At 41.8% G+C, this 18224-nt stretch overlaps 1 pseudogene; it reads left to right on the forward strand.

Annotated features, from left to right (window-relative positions):
• Nucleotides 1–7522: 7522 nt before the first annotated feature.
• LOC123121135 (cyclin-dependent kinase B1-1-like) lies at nt 7523–16935 on the forward strand (annotated as a pseudogene).
• The last annotated feature ends 1289 nt before the right edge of the window (nt 16936–18224 follow it).

The raw sequence follows: 18224 nt of genomic DNA on the forward strand, positions 1-18224 counted from the left end.
TCCTTCTCTCCTACTCCGAATAGGAAAGAGGAGGGGAATCCTACTTGGACTGGGGAGTCCTAGTAGGATTCCCCACACCTGGCGCGCCCCCTTTATATACGTGGCCAGGGGACACCCCAAAGGCACTCATGATTTGTCTTAGCCGTCTGCGGTGCCCCCCTCCACAGTTACACACCTCGGTCATATCATCGTAGTGCTTAGGCGAAGCCCTGCGCCGGTAACTTCATCATCACCGTCACCACGCCGTCGTGCTGACGGAAATCTCCCTCGGCCTCAACTGGATCAAGAGTATGAGGGACGTCATCGAGCTGAACGTGTGCAGATCGCGGAGGTGCCGTGCGTTCGGTACTTGGATCGGTTGGATCGCGAACGTTCGACTACATCAACCGCGTTACTAAACGCTTCCGCTTTCGGTCTACGAGGGTACGTGGACACACTCTCCCCTCTCGTTGCTATGCATCACTTAGATAGATCTTGCGTGATCATAGGAATTTTTTTGAAATTACTGCGTTCCCCAACAGTGGCATCTGAGCCAGGTCTATGCGCAGATGTTATATGCATGAGTAGAACACAAAGAGTTGTGGGCGATAATAGTCATACTGCTTACCAGCATGCCATACTTTGATTCGGCGGTATTGTTGGATAAAGCGGCTCAGACCGACATTACGCGTACGCTTACGCGAGACTGGTTCTACCGACGTGCTTCACACACAGGTGGCTAGTGGGTGTCTGTTTCTCCAACTTTGGTTGAATCGAGTGTGACTACGCCCGATCCTTGTTGAAGGTTAAAACAACACACTTGACGAAAAATCGTTGTGGTTTTGATGCGTAGGTAAGAGCGGTTCTTGCTAAGCCTGTAGCAGCCACGTAAAACTTGCAACAACAAAGTAGAGGACGTTTAACTTGTTTTTACAGGGCATGTTGTGATGTGATATGGTCAAGACGTGATGATATAAATTGTTGTATGAGATGATCATGTTTTGTAACAGAATTATCGGCAACTGGCAGGAGCCATATGGTTGTCGTTTTATTGTATGCAATGCAATCGCCATGTAATTGCTTTACTTTATCACTAAGTGGTAGCGATAGTTATGATAGCAATAGTTGGCGAGACAACAACGATGCTTCGATGGAGATCAAGGTGTCAAGCCGGTGACGATGGTGATCATGACGGTGCTTTGGAGATGGAGATCAAAGGCACAAGATGATGATGGCCATATCATATCACTTATATTGGTTGCATGTGATGTTTATCCTTTATGCATCTTATTTTTCTTATTTCGGCGGTAGCATTATAAGATGATCTCTCACTAAATTTCAAGGTACAAGTGTTCTCCCTGAGTATGCACCGTTGTGACAGTTCATCGTGCCGAGACACCACGTGATGATCGGGTGTGATAAGCTCTACGTTCACATACAACGGGTGCAAGCCAGTTTTGCACACGCAGAATACTCGGGTTAAACTTGACAAGCCTAGCATATGCAGATATGGCCTCGGAACACTGAGACCGAAAGGTCGAGCGTGAATCATATAGTAGATATGATCAACATAGTGATGTTCACCATTGAAAACTACTCCATCTCACGTGATGATCGGACATGGTTTAGTTGATTTGGATCACGTGATCACTTAGATGATTAGAGGAATGTCTATCTAAGTGGGAGTTCTTAAGTAATATGATTAATTGAACTTTAATTTATCATGAACTTAGTCCTGATAGTATTTGCATAACTATGTTGTAGATCAATAGCTCGCGATGTAGCTCCCGTTTTTTTTGATATGTTCCTAGAGAAAAATAAGTTGAAAGATGATAGTAGCAATGATGCGGACTTGGTCCGTGATCTGAGGATTATCCTCATTGCTGCACAGAAGAATTATGTCCTTGATGCACCGCTAGGTGACAGAACTATTGCAGGAGCAGATGCAGTCGTTATGAACGTTTGGCAAGCTCGATATGATGACTACCTGATAGTTTAGTGCACCATGCTTTACGCCTTAGAACCGGGACTTCAAAAATGTTTTGAATGCCACAGAGCATATAAGATGTTCCAAGAGTTGAAATTGGTATTTCATACTCATGCCCGTGTCGAGAGGTATGAGACCTCTGACAGTTCTTTGCCTACAAGATGGAGGAGACTAGCTCAACCAGTGAGCATGTGCTCAGATTGTCTGGGTACTACAATGGCTTGAATCAAGTGGGAGTTAATCTTCCAGATAAGATAGTAATTGACAAAGTTCTCTAGTCACTATCACCAAGTTACTAGAACTTCATGATGAACTATAATATGCAAGGGATGACGAAAGTAATTCCCAAGCTCTTCGCGATGCTGAAATCAGCGAAGGTAGAAATCAAGAAAGAGCATCAAGTGTTGATGGTTAACAAGACCACTAGTTTCAAGAAAAGGGCAAAGAAATAGAAAGGGAACTTCAATAAGAATGATAAGCAAGTTGTCACTCCCATGAAGAAGCCCAAAGCTAGACCCAAGCCTGAAACTGAGTGCTTCTACTTCAAAGGAAATGGTCACTGGAAGTGGAACTACCCTAGATACTTGGCGGATAAGAAGGATGGCAAAGTGAACAAAGGTATATTGGATATACATGTTATTGATGTGTACTTTACTAGTGTTTATAGCAACCCCTCAGTATTTGATACTAGTTCAGTTGCTAAGAGTAGTAACTCGAAACGAGAGTTGCAAAATAAACAGAGACTAGTTAAGGGCGAGGTGACGATGTGTGTTGGAAGTGATTCCAAGGTTGATAAGATCACCATAGCACACTCCCTTTACCTTCAGGATTAGTGTTGAACCTAAAATAAATGTTATTTGGTGTTTGCGTTGAGCATGAATATGATTGGATCATGTTTATTGCAAGACGGTTATTCATTTAAGTCAAAGAATAATTGTTGTTTTATTTACATGAATAAAACCTTCTATGGTCATACACTCAATATAAATGGTTTATTGAATCTCGATCGTAGTGATACACATATTCATAATATTGAAGCCAAAAGATGCAAAGTTAATAATGATAGTGCAACTTATTTGTGGCACTGCCGTTTAGGTCATATTGGTGTAAAGTGCATGAAGAAACTCCATGCTGATGGGCTTTTGGAATCACTTGATTATGAATCACTTGATGCTTGCGAACCATGCCTCATGGGCAAGATGACTAAGACTCCGTTCTCCGGAACAATGGAGCGAGCAACTGACTTATTGGAAATAATACATACTGATGTATGCGGTCCGATGAGTGTTGAGGCTCGCGGCGGGTATCATTATTTTCCGACCTTCACAGATGATTTGAGCAGATACGGGTATATCTACTTGATGAAACATAAGTCTGAAACATTTGAAAATTTCAAAGAATTTTAGAGTGAAGTGGAAAATCATCGTAACAAGAAAATAAAGTTTCTACGATCTGATCAAGGAGACGAATATTTGAGTTACGAGTTTGGTCTTCAATTAAACAATGTGGAATAGTTTCACAAAATCATGCCACCTGGAACACCACAGCATAATGGTGTGTCCGAACATCATAACCGTACTTTATTGGATATAGTGCAATCTATGATGTCTCTTACTGATTTACCACTATCGTTTTGGGGTTATGCATTAGAGACAACTACATTCACGTTAAATAGGGCACTGTCTAATCCGTTGAGACGACACCGTATGAACTATGGTTTGGCTAGAAACCTAAGCTGTCGTTTCTTAAAGTTTGGGGCTGCGATGCTTATGTGAAAAAGCTTCAACCTGATAAGCTCGAACCCAAATCGGAGAAATGCGTCTTCATAGGATACCCAAAGGAAACTGTTGGGTACACCTTCTATCACAGATCCGAAGGCAAGATATTCGTTGCTAAGAATGGATCTTTTCTAGAGAAGGAGTTTCTCTCAAAAGAAGTGAGTGGGAGGAAAGTAAAACTTTATGAGGTAATTGTACCTTCTCCCAAATTGGAAAGTAGTTCATCACAGAAATCAGTTCCAGTGAGGCCTACACCAATTAGTGAGGAAGTTAATGATGATGATCATGAAACTTCAGATCAAGTTACTACCAAACCTCGTAGGTCAAACAGAATATGTTCCGCACCAGAGTGGTACGGTAATCCTATTCTGGGAATCATGTTACTATACCATGACGAACCTACGAATTATGAGGAAGCGATGATGAGCCCAGATTCCGCGAAATGGTTTGAGGCCATGAAATCTGAGATGGGATCCATGTATGAGAACAAAGTATGGACTTTGATTGACTTGCCCGATGACTGGTGAGCCATTGAGAATAAATGGATCTTCAAGAGGAAGACGGACGCTGATAGTAGTGTTACTATCTACAAAGCTCGAATTGTCGCAAAAGGTTTTCGACAAGTTCAAGGTGTTGACTATGATGAGATTTTCTCACTCCTATCGATGCTTAGAGTCTGTCCGAATCATGTTAGCAATTGCCGCATTTTATGAAATTGGGCAAATGGATGTCAAAACTGCATTCCTTAATGGATATCTCAAAGAAGAGTTGTATATGATGCAACCAGAAGGTTTTGTCGATCCTAAAGATGCTAACAAAGTGTGCAAGCTCCAGCGATCCATTTGTGGACTGGTGCAAGCCTCTCGGAGTTGGAATATACGCTTTGATAGTGTGATCAAAGCATATGGTTTTATACAGACTTGTGGTGAAGCCTGTATTAACAAGAAAGTGAGTGGGAGCACTACAGCCTTTCTGATAAGTATATGTGAATGACATATTGTTGATCGGAAATTATGTAGAATTTTCTGGAAAGCATAAAGGAGTGTTTGAAAGGAGTTTTTCAAAGAAAGACCTCGGTGAAGCTGCTTACATATTGAGCATCAAGATCTATAGAGATAGATCAAGACGCGTGATAAGATTTTTCAATGAATACATACCTTGAGAAGATTTTGAAGTAGTTCAAAATGGAACAGTCAAAGAAGGAGTTCTTGCCTGTGTTACAAGGTGTGAAGTTGAGTAAGACTCAAAACCCGACCACGACAAAAAATAGAAAGAGAATGAAAAGTCATTCCCTATGCCTCAGTCACAGGTTCTATAAAATATGCCATGGTGTGTACCAGACCTATTGTATACCCTGCCCTGAGTTTGGCAAGGGAGTACAATAGTGATCTAGGAGTAGAAACTGGACATTGGTCAAAATTATCCTTAGAGGACTAAGGAAATATTTCTCGGTTATGGAGGTGATAAAGAGTTCGTCGTAAAGAGTTATGACGATGCAAGCTTTGACACCGATCTGGATGACTCTGAGTCTCGATCTAGATACATATTGAAAGTGGGAGCATTTAGCTAGAGTAGCTCTGTGCAGAGCATTGTAGACATAGAAATTTGCAAAATACATATGGATCTGAATGTGGCAGACCCATTGACTAAACCTCTCTCACAAGCAAAACATGATCACACCTTAGTACTCTTTGGGTGTTAATCACATAGCGATGTGAACTAGATTATTGACTCTAGTAAACCCTTTGAGTGTTGATCACATGGTGATGTGAACTATTGGTGTTGAAACACATGGCGATGTGAACTAGATTATTGACCCTAGTGCAAGTGGGAGACTGAAGGAAATATGCCTTAGAGGCAATAATAAAGTTATTATTTATTTCCTTATTTCATGATAAATGTTTATTATTCATGCTAGAATTGTATTAACCGGAAACTTAGTACATGTGTGAATACATAGACAAACAGAGTGTCCCTAGTATGCCTCTACTTGACTAGCTCGTTAATCAAAGATGGTTAAGTTTCCTAGCCATAGACATGTGTTGTCATTTGATGAACGGGATCACATCATTAGAGAATGATGTGATGGACAAGACCCATTCGTTAGCTTAGCATTATGATCGTTTCAGTTTCATTGCTACTGCTTTCTTCATGACTTATACATGTTCCTCTGACTATGAGATTATGCAACTCCCGAATACCGGAGGAACACTTTGTGTGCTATCAAACGTCACAATGTAATTGGGTGATTATAAAGATGCTCTACAGGTGTCCCCGAAGGTGTTTGTTGACTTGGCATATATCGAGATTAGGATTTGTCACTCCATGTATTGGAGAGGTATTTCTGGGCCCTCTCGGTAATGCACATCACTATAAGCCTTGCAAGCATTGTGAATAATGAGTTAGTTGTGGGATGATGCATTACGGAACGAGTAAAGAGACTTGCCGGTAACAAGATTGAACTAGGTATGAGGATACCGACGATCGAATCTCGGGCAAGTAACATACCGATGACAAAGGGAACAACGTATGTTGTTATGCGGTTTGACCGATAAAGATCTTCGTAGAATATGTACGAGCCAATATGAGCATCCAGGTTTCGCTATTGGTTATTGATCGGAGATGTGTCTCGGTCATGTCTACATAGTTCTCGAACCCGTAGGGTCCGCATGCTTAACGTTCGATGATGATTTGTATTATGAGTTATGTGATTTGATGTGTCGAAGGTTGTTTGGAGTCCCGGATGAGATCACGGACATATTGAGGAGTCTCGAAATGGTCGAGACGTAAATATCAATATATTGGAAGGCTATATTCGGACATCGGAATGGTTCCGAGTGATTCGGGTATCTTTCGGAGTACCGAAGAGTTACGGGAATTCGCTGGGAGGAGTAGTGGGCCTTATTGGGCTTTAGTGGAGAGAGGGGAGAAGGGACAAGAGGTGGCGCGCGCCTCCCTCCTGCCGAAACCGAATTGGACAAGGGGTGGGGGCGCGGCCCCCCTTTTGTTCTCCCTCTCCCTCTCTTTCCTTCTCTCCTACTCCGAATAGGAAAGAGGAGGGGAATCCTACTTGGACTGGGGAGTCCTACACTACTAGGGAAAAGCTTATACACAGACGCTTACTAGTAGCGCTCTTTATTTACCCATGCTACTACTATTTACTAGTAGCGCGCTATAATGACCCGCGCTACTAGTACTATTTACTAGTAGCGCGTGGCAAAAAATAACACGCTATTAGTAAATATTCTCGACCGTGCCCCGCGGACAGACCATAGTAGTAGCGTGGGTTTTAGACCATCGCTATTGCTAAGTGGATATCTGTAGCGCCGGTGAGATACCCTGCGCTACCGCTAGCCTTTCAGTCCCATCCCCCATCCCGTCAACCATCCCAGTCCACCCACTCCCGCACCCCACCCACCCCCAATTCACATCCCCTCCACCTCCTCTCATCTCCTCTGCCGACGGGATCTCTCCCTTTCTCTGATCCATGCCGGGATCCTCCGTCGTGTGGCCGCACACGCGCGCAGCCTTCCTCCACCGCCCAGCCGACAAGACCCATTGCGGCGGCCAGCCCGGGCTGCTCCCCGCCGTGGCATGGAGGTGGGGCGGCCCGCCGGCCCCAAGGGCGAGCCTAGTGGCGGCGCGGACGGTGATGGAGGAGGCGGTGTACGAGGTGGTGCTGCGGCAGGCCACCTAGGGTTTGCGTCTCCTCCCTCCACCCCCATGACACAAGCCGCATCGAGGAGGACGACGCCGACCTCGGACCATCGGAAGCACCATGGAGAAGTACGAGAAGCTGGAGAAGGTCGGGGAGGGCACCTACGGCAAGGTGTACAAGGCGCAGGACAAGGCGACGTGCCAGGTGGTGGCGCTCAAGAAGACCCGCCTGGAGATGGATGAGACGACAAAGGGATCCCGACCACCGCGCTCCGTGAGATCTCCCTCCTCCGCCTCCTCTCCAGCTCCCTCTACATCGTCCGCCTCCTCGCCGCCGAGCAGGCCACCAAGGGCGGCGGCGCTGGCGATGGAGGGAAGCCCGTCCTCTACCTCGTCTTCGAGTTCCTTGACACTGACCTCAAGAAGTTTGTCGACGCCTACTACCGTGGGCCTGCCCCTAAGCCGCTCCCAACTCAGGTCGTCAAGGTAGTGATTTTAATTAGTTTTGAGGCTGATTTTCCCTTTCCCTGCTCACTTGGCTTTCTGCCGATGCTACGTCGGCTGAGTCTCCTATCCATCGATCTGAGGACTTGGCACTTCCTCATATATGCCCATTCTGAACTCCGACTTATGCATCGGAAACGTGCAGAACATTGATATGCAATCAGAGCGAACTACACTGTAAATTTGTAGCTGGTTTGAATTCGTCAAAAAATATGCAAACACTACTACTCTAGCCTAGTTGCAGGAGACTAAATTAGGAACTAAGTAGTGCTAGTATAATGGTTGAAACTCAATGTTGACTGCTGCTGGCGTTCTCTATTTTGCATACACTCAAGTACAGATTAATTTGTTGTTAGCTTTGGAATCAATTCATCTTCATGCCTTTATTTTGAGGATGCTATCGTTAATTTTCATTGGATAGCTGATACGTCTCCAACGTATCTATAATTTTTGATTGTTCCATGCTATAATTATATTCTGTTTTGGACAATATTGGGCTTTATTATACACTTTTATATTATTTTTGGGACTAACCTATTAACCGGAGGCCCAGCCCAGAATTGCTATTTTTGCCTATTTCAGAGTTTCGCAGGAAAAGAATATCAAACGGAGTCCAAACGGAATGAAACCTTCGGGAACGTGATTTTCGGAACGAACGTGATCCAGAGGACTTGGACCCTACGTCAAGACATCAACCAGGAAGGCACGAGGTAGGGGGGGCGCCTACCCCCCAGGGCATGCCATCCACCCTCGTGGGCCCCATGTTGCTCCACCGACGTACTTCTTCCTCCTATATATACCTACATACCCCCAAACTACTAGATACGGAGCCAAAAACCTAATTCCACCGCCGCAACCTTCCGTACCCGTGAGATCCCATCTTGGGGCCTTTTCCGGAGCTCCGCCGGAGGGGGCATCGATCACGGATGGCTTCTACATCAACACCATAGCCCCTCCGATGATGTGTGAGTAGTTTACCTCAGACCTTCGGGTCCATAGTTATTAGCTAGATGGCTTCTTCTCTCTTTTTGGATCTCAATACAATGTTCTCCTCCCCTCTCTTGTGGAGATCTATTCGATGTAATCTTCTTTTGCGGTGTGTTTGTTGAGACCGATGAATTGTGGGTTTATGATCAAGTTTATCTATGAACAATATTTGAATCTTCTCTGAATTCTTTTATGTATGATTGGTTATCTTTGCAAGTCTCTTCGAATTATCAGTTTGGTTTGGCCTACTAGATTGATCTTTCTTGCAATGGGAGAAGTGCTTAGCTTTGGGTTCAATCTTGCGGTGTCCTTTCCCAGTGACAGTAGGGGCAGCAAGGCACGTATTGTATTGTTGCCATCGAGGATAACAAGATGGGGTTTATTTCATATTGCATGAGTTTATCCCTCTACATCATGTCATCTGACTTAAAGTGTTACTCTGTTCTTTTGAACTTAATACTCTAGATGCATGCTGGATAGCGGTCGATGTGTGGAGTAATAGTAGTAGATGCAGGCAGGAGTCGGTCTACTTGTCGCGGACGTGATGCCTATATACATGATCATACCTAGATATTCTCATAACTATGCTCAATTCTGTCAATTGCTCAACAGTAATTTGTTTACCCACCATAATACTTATGCTCTCGAGAGAAGCCACTAGTGAAACCTATGGCCCCCGGGTCTATTTTCCATCATATTTAATCTCCCGACAACAAGCTATTTCTGGCGCTGTTTTATTTTGCTTTCTTTACTTTGCATCTTTATCATAAAAATACCAAAAATATTATCTTATCATATCTATCAGATCTCACTTTCGTAAGTGACCGTGAAGGGATTGACAACCCCTTTATTGCGTTGGTTGCGAGGATTTTATTTGTTTGTGTAGGTGCGAGGGACTCGTGCGTGGCCTCCTACTGGATTGATACCTTGGTTCTCAAAAACTGAGGGAAATACTTACGCTGCTTTACTGCATCACCCTTTCCTCTTCAAGGGAAAACCAACGCAGTGCTCAAAAGGTAGCAAGAAGGATTTCTAGCGCCGTTGCCGGGGAGTCTACGCAAAAGTCAACATACCAAGTACCCATCACAAACCCTTATCTCCCGCATTACATTATTTGCCATTTGCCTCTCGTTTTCCTCTCCCCCACTTCACCCTTGCCATTTTATTCGCCCTCTCTCTTTTTTGTTCGCCTATTTTTCGCTTGCTTCTTGTTTGCTCGTGTGTTGGATTGCTTGCTTGTCACGATGGCTCAAGATAATACCAAATTGTGTGACTTTACCAATACCAACAACAATGATTTCCTTAGCACTCCGATTGCTCCTCTTACCGATACTGAATCTTGTGAAATTAATGCTGCTTTGTTGAATCTTGTCATGAAAGATCAATTCGCCGGCCTTCCTAGTGAAGATGCCGCTACCCATCTAAATAGCTTCGTTGATTTATGTGATATGCAAAAGAAGAAAGATGTGGACAATGATATTGTTAAATTGAAGCTATTTCCTTTTTCGCTTAGAGATCGTGCTAAAGCTTGGTTTTCGTCTTTGCCTAAAAATAGTATTGATTCTTGGAATAAGTGCAAAGATGCTTTTATCTCTAAGTATTTTCCTCCCGCTAAGATCATCTCTCTTAGAAACGATATTATGAATTTTAAGCAACTTGATCATGAACATGTTGCACAAGCTTGGGAGAGGATGAAATTAATGATACGTAATTGCCCTACTCATGGTTTGAATTTGTGGATGATTATACAAAATTTTTATGCCGGATTGAATTTTGCTTCTAGAAATCTTTTAGATTCGGCCGCGGGAGGCACTTTTATGGAAATCACTTTAGGAGAAGCTACTAAACTCCTAGATAATATTATGGTTAATTATTCTCAATGGCACACCGAAAGATCCACTAATAAAAAAGTGCATGCGATAGAAGAAATTAATGTTTTGAGTGGAAAGATGGATGAACTTATGAAATTATTTGCTAATAAAAGTGTTTCTTCTGATCCTAATGATATGCCTTTGTCTACTTTGATTGAGAATAATAATGAATCTATGGATGTGAATTTTGTTGGTAGGAATAATTTTGGTAACAACGCGTATAGAGGAAACTTTAATCCTAGGCCGTATCCTAGTAATTCCTCTAATAATTATGGTAATTCCTACAACAATTCTTATGGAAATTTTAATAAGATGCCTTCTGAATTTGAGACTAGTGTTAAGGTGTTTATGAATTCGCAAAAGAATTTCAATGCTTTGCTTGAAGAAAAATTGCTTAAAGTTGATGAATTAACTAGGAACGTTGATAGAATTTCTCTTGATGTTGATTCTTTGAAACTTAGATCTATTTCTCCTAAGCATGATATCAATGAGTCTCTCAAGGCCATGAGAATTTCCATTGATGAGTGCAAAAAAAGAACCGCTAGGATGCATGCTAAGAAAGATTATTTTGTGAAAGCGTGTTCTTCTAGTTTCTATGAAAATAAAGATGAAGATCTAAAAGTTATTGATGTATCCCCTATTAAATCTTTGTTTTGCAATATGAATCTTGATAATGATGGGACTGAATATGATCTACCTTTACCTAGAAGGCGTTCCAAAAATTCAGAGTTTTTAGATCTTGATGCAAAAATTGGTAAAAGCGGGATTGAAGAGATCAAAACTCTAGATATTAATGAAACCACTATTTTGGATTTCAAGGAATTTAATTATGATAATTGCTCTTTGATAGATTATATTTCCTTGTTGCAATCCGTGCTAAATTCTCCGCATGCTTATAGTCAAAATAAAGCCTTTACCAAACATATTGTTGATGCCTTGATACAATCTTATGAAGAAAAACTTGAGTTGGAAGTTTCTATCCCTAGAAAACTTTATGAGTGGGAACCTACTATTAAAATTAAAATTAAAGATCATGAATGCTATGCTTTGTGTGATTTGGGTGCTAGTGTTTCCATGATCCCAAAAACTTTGTGTGATTTGCTAGGTTTCCGTAATTTTGATGATTGCTCTTTAAACTTGCACCTTGCGGATTCCACCATTAAGAAACCTATGGGAAGAATTAATGATGTTCTTATTGTTGCTAATAGGAATTATGTGCCCGTGGATTTTATTGTTCTTGATATAGATTGCAATCCTTCATGTCCTATTATTCTTGGTAGACCTTTCCTTAGAACGATTGGTGCAATTATTGATATGAAGGAAGGGAATATTAGATTCCAATTTCCATTAAGGAAAGGCATGGAACACTTCCCTATAAAGAAAATAAAATTACCTTATGAATCTATTATGAGAGTCACTTATGGATTGCCTACCAAAGATGGCAATACCTAGATCTATCCTTGCTATTATGCCTAGCTAGGGGCGTTAAACGATAGCGCTTGTTGGGAGGCAACCCAATTTTATTTTTAGTTTTTTGCTTTTTGCTTCTGTTTAGGAATAAATATTTGATCTAGGCTCTGGTTAGATGTGTTTTTATGTTTTAATTAGTGTTTGTGCCAAGTTTAACCTATAGGATCTTCTTGGATGATAGTTATTTGATCTTGCTGAAAATTCCAGAAACTTTCTGTTCATGAAAACAATTGTTAAAAATCACCAGAACGTGATAAAATATTGATTACAATTGATTCTGATCAATAAACAAATTTTCTAGGTCGTCCTATTTTGGCTGAATTTTTTGAGTTCCAGAAGTTTGCGTTAGTTACAGATTACTACAGACTGTTCTGTTTTTGACAGATTCTGTTTTTCGTGTGTTGTTTGCTTATTTTGATGAATCTATGGCTAGTAAAATAGTTTATAAACCATAGAGAGGTTGGAATACAGTAGGTTTAACACCAATACAAATAAAGAATGAGTTCATTACAGTACCTTGAAGTGGTGTTTTGTTTTCTTTCGCTAACGGAGCTCACGAGATTTTCTGCTAAGTTTTGTGTTGTGAAGTTTTCAAGTTTTGGGTAAAAGATTTGATGGATTATGTAACAAGGAGTGGCAAGAGCCTAAGCTTGGGATGACCATGGCACCCCAAGATAATCTAAGGACACCTAAAAGCCAAAGCTTGGGGATGCCCCGGAAGGCATCCCCTCTTTCGTCTACTTCCATCGGTAACTTTACTTGGAGCTATATTTTTATTCACCACATGATATGTGTTTTTCTTGGAGCGTCTTGTATTATTTGAGTCTTTGTTTGTTAGTTTGCCACAATCATCCTTGCTGTACACACCTTTGAGAGAGACACACATGATTCGGAAATTGTTAGAATACTCTATGTGCTTCACTTATATCTTTTGAGTTATATAGTTTTTGCTCTAGTGCTTCACTTATATCTTTTAGAGGACGGTGGTGGATTTGTTTTATAGAAACTATTGTTCTCTCATGCTTCACTTAGATTATTTTGAGAGTCCTACAAAACAGCATGGTAATTTGCTTTAATTATGATAGGCATTCAAGATTAGTAAAAAGATTCTTATGAGTGTGTTGAATACTATGAGAAGTTTGATACTTGATAATTGTTTTGAGATATGGAGATGGTGATATTAGAGTCATGCTAGTTGAGTAGTTTTGAATTTGAGAAATACTTGTGTTAAAGTTTGTGATTCCCGTAGCATGCACGTATGGTGAACTGTTATGTGATGAAGTCGGAGCATGATTTATTTATTGATTGTCTTCCTTATGAGTGGCGGTTGAGGACGAGCGATGGTCTTTTCCTACCAATCTATCCCCCTAGGAGCATGCGCGTAATACTTTGCTTTGATAATTTGTAGATTTTTGCAATAAGTATATGAGTTCTTTATGACTAATGTTGAGTCCATGGATTATACGCACTTTCTTCCTTCCACCATTGCTAGCCTCTCCAATATCGCGCACTTTTCACCGGTATCATACACCCACCATATACCTTCCTCAAAACAGCCACCATACCTACCTACCATGGCATTTCCATAGCCATTCCGAGATATATTGCCATGCAACTTACCACCATTCAGTTTATTATGACACGCTCCATCATTGTCATATTGCCTCGCATGATCATGTAGTTGACATCGTATTTGTGGCAAAGCCACCGTTCATAATTATTTCATACATGTCACTCTTGATTCATTGCATATCCCGGTACACCGCCGGAGGCATTCACATAGAGTCATATTTTGTTCTAAGTATTGAGTTGTAAGTAAATAAAAGTGTGATGATCATCATTTTTTTAGAGCATTGTCCCAAGTGAGGAAAGGATGATGGAGACTATGATTCCCCCACAAGTCGGGATGAGACTCCGGACTAAAAAAAAGAGGCCATAAAAAAGAAGAGAAAAGGCCCAAATAATAAAAAAAGAGAGAAAAAGAGAGAAGGGACAATGTTACTATCCTTTTACCACACTTGTGCTTCAAAGTAGCACCATGATCTTCATGATAGAGAGTCTCCTATGATATCACTTTCATATACTAGTGGGAAATTTTCATTAGAAAACTTGGCTTGTATATTCCAATGATGGGCTTCCTAAAAATGCCCTAGGTCTTCGTGAGCAAGCGAGTTGGATGCACACCTACTTAGTTCCTTTTGTTGAGCTTTCATATACTTATAGCTCTAGTGCATCCGTTGCATGGCAACCCCTACTCACTCACATTGATATCTATTAATAGGCATCTCCATAGCCCGTTGATACGCCTAGTTGAGGTGAGACTATCTTCTCCTTTTTTGTCTTCTCCACAACCACCATTCTATTCCACATATAGTGCTATGTCCATGGCTCACGCTCATGTATTGCGTGAAGATTGAAAAAGCTTGAGAACATCAAAAGTATGAAACAATTGCTTGTCTTGTCATCGGGGTTGTGCATGATTTAAATACTTTGTGTGGTGAAGATAGAGCATAGCCAGACTATATGATTTTGTAGGGATAACTTTCTTTGGCCATGTTATTTTGAGAAGACATAATTGCTTAGTTAGTATGCTTGAAGTATTATTATTTTTATGTCAATATTAAACTTTTGTCTTGAATCTTTCGGATCTGAATATTCATACCACAATTAAGAGAATTACATTGAAATTATGCCAAGTAGCATTCCACATCAAAAATTCTGTTTTTATCATTTACCTACTCGAGGACGAGCATGAATTAAGCTTGGGGATGCTTGATACGTCTCCAACGTATCTATAATTTTTGATTGTTCCATGCTATATTATATTCTGTTTTGGACATTTTTGGGCTTTATTATACACTTCTATATTATTTTTGGGACTAACCTATTAACCGGAGGCCCAGCCCAGAATTGCTGTTTTTTTGCCTATTTCAGAGTTTCGCAGAAAAAGAATATCAAACGGAGTCCAAACGGAATGAAACCTTCGGGAACATGATTTTCGGAACGAATGTGATCCAGAGGACTTGGACGAGGTAGGGGGCGCGCCTACCCCCTGGGCATGCCATCCACCCTCGTGGGCCCCACGTTGCTCCACCGACGTACTTCTTCCTCCTATATATCCCTACATACCCCCAAACTACTAGATACGGAGCCAAAAACCTAATTCCACCGCCGCAACCTTCCGTACCCGTGAGATCCCATCTTGGGGCCTTTTCCGGAGCTCCGCCGGAGGGGGCATCGATCACGGATGGCTTCTACATCAACACCATAGCCCCTCCGATGATGTGTGAGTAGTTTACCTCAGACCTTCGGGTCCATAGTTATTAGCTAGATGGCTTCTTCTCTCTTTTTGGATCTCAATACAATGTTCTCCTCTCCCCCTCTCTTGTGGAGATCTATTCTATGTAATCTTCTTTTGCGGTGTGTTTGTTGAGACCGATGAATTGTGGGTTTATGATGAAGTTTATCTATGAACAATATTTGAATCTTCTCTGAATTCTTTTATGTATGATTGGTTATCTTTGCAAGTCTCTTAGAATTATCAGTTTGGTTTGTCCTACTAGATTGATCTTGCTTGCAATGGGAGAAGGTGCTTAGCTTTGGGTTCAATCTTGTGGTGTCCTTTCCCAGTGACAGTAGGGGCAGCAAGGCACGTATTGTATTGTTGCCATCGAGGATAACAAGATGGGGTTTATTTCATATTGCATGAGTTTATCCCTCTACATCATGTCATCTGACTTAAAGCGTTACTCTGTTCTTTTGAACTTAATACTCTAGATGCATGCTGGATAGCGGTCGATGTGTGGAGTAATAGTAGTAGATGCAGGCAGGAGTCGGTCTACTTGCCGCGAACATGATGCCTATATACATGATCATACCTAGATATTCTCATAACTATGCTCAATTCTGTCAATTGCTCAACAGTAATTTAATTACCCACCGTAATACTTATGCTCTCGAGAGAAGCCACTAGTGAAACCTATGGCCCCCGGGTCTATTTTCCATCATATTTAATCTCCCGACAACAAGCTATTTCTGGCGCTGTTTTTACTTTGCTTTCTTTACTTTGCATCTTTATCATAAAAATACCAAAAATATTATCTTATCATATCTATCAGATCTCACTTTCGTAAGTGACCGTGAAGGGATTGACAACCCCTTTATTTGCATTGGTTGCGAGGATTTTATTTGTTTGTGTAGGTGTGAGGGACTCGTGCGTGGCCTCCTACTGGATTGATACCTTGGTTCTCAAAAACTGAGGGAAATACTTACGCTGCTTTACTGCATCACCCTTACCTCTTCAAGGGAAAACCGACGCAGTGCTCAAGAGGTAGCAATAGCAGATGGCAGAGTCCAGTTTAATTTTGATAGGTCTGTTTCGGGCTAATAGACAACTTTCTTTACTTTCTTGTAGAGTTTTTTGTATCAGTTATGCAAAGGAATTGCACACTGCGATGGCCATGGTGTCCTTCATCGGTTAGACCTTTGTTTTCTGATTTATGTTGCTGTATTTATCGGCCCATACAACATATTGCAATTGTTGCTAATGTGATTTATGATTGTTCCTCTTTGATATCATAGGGATTTAAAGCCCCAAAATCTATTGGTTGACAAGGAGAAGATGATACTGAAAATTGCAGATCTTGGGTTAAGTAGAGCTTTTACTGTTCCTATGAAAAGCAGATCCTGGGTTAATGTATAGCGACGGTGCTGCTGCACTTGTGCTAGTCAGTGGGGAGAAAGCTAGAACCTTGGTCTTCAAGTTCTTGCAAGGACCAGAGGGTATGCTGATGCTGCGCAGGTAAATCTTACATTCCTCATCATTAATCATTGTTGGTGAAACAAATGTCACTTGAGAAATCTCAGCCCATTTTTCTTATTAATGAATAATGTTACCCACATTATCTTGACTCACATAATGATCTTTTTCTTTAGGATTCATGATTTTTTTTCTTTTTCCTTACCCACGGAGGACCTCGATGCCATCTTTCGGGGTGAGGGAGGATTCGGGTCCTCCGGCGTCTGAACTCCGAGCCTTGGTAGATACATGTAGAGAAGTGGTCTGTTTAGGCTGGTAGTGGAACACTAGGGAAGGTAGCCACCTTCGGTTGTGTGTGTTTAATTTATTTTGCACTGGACGTGTCCCTGATTTCTATCTTTGAATAATGCACGTAATTTTTATTTTTATTTTTATTTATAATTTGTTAGTAGTAGTGCTGGGGAAAACTACACGCTACTACTATCTAGCATAGTAGTAGCGCCTAGTATACTAGAAGCGCTACTACTATTTTGATAGTAGTAGCGCGGGTTCAAATAGTAGTAGCGCGGGTGTGCACCAGCGCTACTACTAACTTTTTAGTAGTAGCGCGGGTGCACCCACGCTACTACTAACTATTAGCTGTAGCACGATTACTAGTAGCGCGGGTACCCGCGCTGCTAGTAGCCATTTTACCCGCGCTGCTAGTAGCCTTTTTCCTAGTAGTGCTAGTAGGATTCCCCACACCTGGCGCGCCCCCTTGGGCCGGCCACCTCTTCCCTCCCCTCCTTTATATACGTGGCCAGGGGACACCCCAAAGGCACTCATGATTTGTCTTAGCCGTCTGCGGTGCCCCCCTCCACAGTTACACACCTCGGTCATATCATCGTAGTGCTTAGGCGAAGCCCTGCGCCGGTAACTTCATCATCACCGTCACCACGCCGTCGTGCTGACGGAAATCTCCCTCGGCCTCAACTGGATCAAGAGTATGAGGGACGTCATCGAGCTGAACGTGTGCAGATCGCGGAGGTGCCGTGCGTTCGGTACTTGGATCGGTTGGATCGCGAAGACGTTCAACTACATCAACCGTGTTACTAAACGATTCCACTTTCGGTCTACGAGGGTACGTGGACACACTCTCCCCTCTCATTGTTATGCACCACTTAGATAGATCTTGCGTGATCGTAGGAATTTTTTGGAATTACTGCGTTCCCCAACACTCCCCAGATCGCCCA

Source organism: Triticum aestivum, chromosome 5D (assembly GCF_018294505.1).
Source record: "Triticum aestivum cultivar Chinese Spring chromosome 5D, IWGSC CS RefSeq v2.1, whole genome shotgun sequence".
NCBI lineage: Eukaryota > Viridiplantae > Streptophyta > Magnoliopsida > Poales > Poaceae > Triticum > Triticum aestivum.